The following is a 5,652-nucleotide window of genomic DNA, read 5'->3' as shown; positions in this document are numbered from 1 at the left end:
AGTGAAGTGATGTGACAAAAGTCATAATTCTTTTGTTTACCATGTTAAATAACAACAAAAAACTAGCATTTCCATTAATAGCATTGGATGAAGTGATGAAAAGAGGAAGACTTAAACAATAAACGAACACAACTAGAACGTCTACCACTGATTTCGATCTAAACAATTTATATGAAGTTAGGATCCCTAACTTCTAAAACTTATGTGTTTACTTTCCATTATAATTCTAATAGAATAATTTTTCGTAATTATATCAGTTCATTCCGATTTGCGAAAACCTTTTTTTTTTTTTTTTTAAATTCAAACAGTACCTGCAGTTTATTGACTAAATCAAGCATTATTGCCTGCGAAAGCCGGATCATTTCATTTCACCCACGGCCACAATTGTCTGCAATTGTTCAGGGACGGCAGTTACCCCTAATATAAACCGTAGTTTACTTTTTTGCGAGGGAGGAATGCTCCCACTGTGCAACGCCTATTAACGGATGCTGCTAGTTACGTTTTTATTTAATGTGTTGTGGATATGTTTATGATAATTAGTGATAGTTTGATCAATACAGGTTTAATATGTATTATTATATAATATTTGGCCCCATACATAGTAATGATTTAAAAAGGTTTCATATATGACTTGTGCGCAACCATCAACAAAGAAACAAAAAACGTTTAGCTTCCTATTTACGTTTCCTTTGACGTTAAGATATGACTTATGAATACATGTTTACAGCAAAGCAACAAATTAAAACAGGAACCAGTAGGTTTACGTTACGCATGCATACTCGTAATACTGTCGTTACGCTTTAACCAAGCAAATGCCATTTTCTTTCAATTTTCAGAATTTTGCTACGATTTCACCGGCCAAAACCCAAATATAAAGTTTTACATTGTTTCGAATGCTTAATGTTTTGAAATTTACTATGCACAGACCAAAAACTGACAGACGAGATTGTTAGACAAATGTTTTAAACAAATACACACACACCCACACACACGCGCATATATATATATATATATATATATATATATATATATATAGAGAGAGAGAGAGAGAGAGAAAGAGGTTTGTCTTTACTATAAACTTTTTATGCAAATATTACGCAAATATAAATAATATAGAATAGCTACAGAATATAATTACACGTAATAATTTACTAAATATTACCATTCCATGAGAAAATTGAAATAAAAACGGAATTAATTTAAATTAATGTTTAGAAGCAGATGCGAATTAGCTATATCTTTTGCAGATGTATGCAATCATCGACTCATGTATAACAAAGCTGTATTTTCTTTGAAACTAGCCTGGGTGCTCGGCATTGGCTGGGTGTTTGGAGGTGGGTGTTGGGCAAAAAACGTTGTACTAGGCAGACAGGCTCGAACCCGTACCGCGAAGGAGGAAATGAACGTAAATAATAAAAAAGTGACGTCTTTGCCGTTATGTCTATCGCCATATCGGAAGTGACGATGTTAAAATGGAAGCTAGTCAATCGATAAAGGGAGATGACTTACGAAAATATTTGCGATAAAAGCGACAACTCCGTGTAGAAAAATTTCCCTGTTGAGGGTGACGGAATTAATGTTTTAGACCAATCATTCGATATTGTCGTTCGAATGATAGGGCTTCAACATGATATCGATCTCGTGATAATCCGTCGCCGCTGTCGAAAATTTTAGGCAGACATACAAATATGCATACATACATACATTTAAATAGATAGGTGGTATTCATATTATAGAATTAAACAGAAACAAGGCATGATTTTTCTGTTGTTCTTGCCCTTTTGGCAAAGATCGAAATGCAGTGTCTGTTTTGATGCTACTCTTAAATTAATTTGCCATTGGTCAAACGGTAGAAAATCATCTATACTGAGACAATTATGGTTTTTGGTCCCTACAAAATGCCATGTGCATAAAAATATATGCACACATATACCCTTATCTGAGGGAATATATTCTTTCTTTTATATTTATCCATTTGATTTTACTAATCCTTAATTTCTGAAACATGCAATAAATAATCTATATTTCAAATTTCTCACTGTTAATTACTGATTGATATAATAATAAATTCAATGATTTTATAATAAGGAAGAACCTGTCAAGAATAGAGAATGTCAAAGTATTTAAAAAAAACAATTGTAAGAAAGACAACGTAATAAAATTTGCAATGTAGTCTTTTGTCATATATATATATATATATATATATATATATATATATATATGTGTGTGTGTGTGTATGTATGTATATATATATATATATATATATATAGTATTTATGTGTGTGGATATATACATATATATATATATATATATATATATATATATATATATGTATAGTTGTGATTAATTTTAGTTACATTAACAGTTTTAAAGATCTTTGTTTCGTACGGATTTCGCTAAGTTAGCGATCAAAGAATTAGCTGCCATTTTGTTCCGAATATTAATGTATCGACATTTTTATTAGTGGGATGTATTTAAAAAAAAATAGTTAATTTTATTTTATTAAATATTTTGATATTTGTGCGTACATGTATGTTATCCATGGATACGAGTGTTTTCGATCAGCAGACGTCGTCAGAATATCCAGGTTTTTGGCCAGGATCAGATCCATAACTACATATTATTTATCGCTCTCTCCATTTCTCTGCCGCTCTCCTCTCTCTCTCTCTCTATCTCTCTCTCTCTCTGTCTACTTATCTATATATATATATATATATATATATATATATATATATATATGCATGGGGAGAGATAAAAAGAAAAAGAGAAAGACAGACACACAGACACACAGACACACAGACGCACATACAGTAAAAAGGAGCTAAAAGGTTTTAAAATTTAATATTCCCAACCGCAACCGGAAATTAAATATCTATAAATGTACAGCAATTAAAATTTAAATGGGCGCGCATCGTATTAAAAAAAATCGTTTACACCTACTGATACGTGTAGTTCTCAATTGAAAATGCGATAAACTGGAACTTAATCGACCTACTCTCTCGGTACAGACGGCCCGGCCAGTTTAAATTTTAATTAAACTGCAACTTGCGTGATTCGCTACGTATTTTCCTGGTTTCATCTAATTACCTCGACCCCCTGACGGGACAGTTGTTTGTCTATGTATCTCGCGTGAGTCTATTATGAAATTCCTGTTCCGTTTTGCTTTTTTTTGTTTTCTTTACGGTATTTTACTTATTTCTGCAATTCGGACGTGTGAGCGTGTAGATGGAATTCTGCGTCGTTGTATTCTGGTATTCTAATTAGTTTGTATATGTTGAGGCGAACATATTATAAGTAATTAACTTTTTCTCTGCTTGTTTAGATACTTTTTTTTAACGATCTCTATTGTTTTGCCGTAGTATTGATTATATTAATGCATTTTCATTCTTTATCAGGGAATTTGAGAATACCCAACCTACACCTTTTTAAAGGAATATCGATAGCCTAAATTTATAATGCAAAGTTATTTTCTATATATGCATATAATCTTTTTTATACCAACTATATATATATATATATACAAATATATATATATATGTATATATGTATGTATATATATATATATATATATATATATATATATATATATATATATATATACTGAGTGACCCAAAAAACGGGTCCAGTGTACACGTTATTTGATATATCCATTATTTATTAACCGATTGCCCTTATTTTACAGGACATGGCAGAATCAACGCCCATGAGTAACCAAGACCCCAGTGGGAGCTGCGACAAAGAAAACACTCTGTTAAATTTTACTACAAGACAGGGACGTTTAACAAAACCCAGGGCAGTTTCATGCGTCAGTTCGAATGTGAAAAGGCTCCATCCAAACGCAGATTTCAGAACTGGGTGGACCACTTCGATCAGTATGAGACCGCTGAGCACCTCAACGCTGCCAGAGAGAACCTTCCAAGCCACTCGGGACGTCCAAAGAAGCGAACAGCCGAGCTGGTCGAAGAGTAAGAGAGTCTCTCCAACAGAGTTCGATACGCTCTGTGCGTAAGCGAAGTCAGTCCCTCGGTACATCCCGTGAAACTTGCAAGAAAGTGCTGGTGATCGATATCAGGGCTTACCCATACAGAATACAGACGTTGCAGACCCTTAGAGCCTTAGACAAGAAGCAGAGGGGGATTTACAGTCAAGATGCTCATGAAGATCGAGGAGACACCAAGTTTCCTTAATCTGCTTTGGACCTCAGTTGAAGCCTACTTCCATCTTGATGGAAAGGCGAACTCCAAGACAAATGTCTTATGGGGATACTCCAGACCCAATGAGGTAGCCACCAAACCTCTGCACTCTCCTAAGTGCACGGTGTGGGCTACAATCTCGGCCAGAGACATCATTGCACCAATCTTCATCGAAGAATAAGGCGCAGCAGTGACAGTCACCAAGGAGCGGTATGTGGGGGTCCTCCAAACCTTCAAGAGTGAGCTCCAGACCATCTACCCCTCGCTCATGAGCAAGTTCTGGTCCAGCAGGACGGAGCAAGTTCTCACACCTCAAACGTGTCCCGAGATTGGCTGATTTTGAGTGGCGACCCCATAGCCCGGACCTAAGCCTACCAGATTTTTCCCTGGGGCTATCTTAAGGACAGAGTCTACGAAGGGAAACCCAGAACCATCATGTAACTCAAGGAAACCATCAGAGAAGAAATGAGAGGCATTACCAATTCGGTCTGTAAGAAGGTCATGGATAACTTCGTGCTGCGCCTCAAGAAATGCGCGGAGCTAAATGGAGGTCATCTAGAATATATGCTGTAGAACGGAGGAAAAAAAGGCCAAATACCCTAGTGCTCTGATGTGATATTTTAAATATAATAAACTAGTTATGACCAAATTTTCATTTCATTCGAACAAAAAACTAAGAAACGGGCCTAATTATATTTAGGACCCGTGTTTTTTGGGGCACCCTATATATATATATATATATATATATGTATATATATATATATATATATATATAAATATATACAAAGTTATAAAATATATATATAGCGATTAACCTACACAGAATATTCCGCGTTTCATCCACGCGAGGATTCTTAAGGCTTATGCCTTATGCTCTACCTACCTATTGAGCACTGTTGAAGTAAATACTAAAAGTTTGCGCATAAATTCATACGTTCGTAGATTAATTTATATGAGTAAATGAAGTATGTATATATATATATATATATATATATATATATACATATATATATGTATATATATGTGAGTGTTATATATATAAATATATATATATATATACATATGAATGTAGAAACACGCAGTATGTCAGTATTTCACTGTAGTTTCATTGCATTTACTACACAAGTTATGTGCTCCCAGATATTTAATTGATATTATTGATAATGGTGAACGCTGACTATGATATGCTAATAAAATTAACTTTTAATGATTGCAAATTTAATGATTGCAGATTAAACTTGACATAATATAAAGTACTGTTTATTACTATTTGTGATAGCTATATCTGGGTTTTATATGTTATCGACCTGGTAAAATCATCGTTTATCTTAATTCGATTCGGGTCTTGCATGTTTACATGTTATAAACGTCTCTGTAATATACAAATTGAAATAACTATACACACCAAATCTATACTTTTCAAACAGTTCATATTCATTTAAATACATGAACACGTTCA

The 5,652-nt window shown here is 33.9% G+C and overlaps 1 long non-coding RNA gene across 1 annotated transcript in view; it reads left to right on the top strand.

Annotated features, from left to right (window-relative positions):
* Positions 1 to 4,904, top strand: part of LOC145288247 (uncharacterized) — a 215,351-nt gene extending 210,447 nt beyond the window's left edge. The window contains exon 3 of the long non-coding RNA XR_013869276.1: positions 3,683 to 4,904. This is a non-coding gene — a long non-coding RNA (uncharacterized LOC145288247). The remainder of the gene's footprint in view (positions 1 to 3,682) is intronic.
* The last annotated feature ends 748 nt before the right edge of the window (positions 4,905 to 5,652 follow it).

The sequence above is a fragment of the Euprymna scolopes genome, chromosome 11 (assembly GCF_053919585.1).
Source record: "Euprymna scolopes isolate OS-2025 chromosome 11, ASM5391958v1, whole genome shotgun sequence".
In the NCBI taxonomy this organism is placed as follows: domain Eukaryota; kingdom Metazoa; phylum Mollusca; class Cephalopoda; order Sepiida; family Sepiolidae; genus Euprymna; species Euprymna scolopes.
The sequence above is the reverse complement of the archived record's forward strand: the minus strand, read 5'-3'. Positions and strand labels throughout refer to the sequence as shown.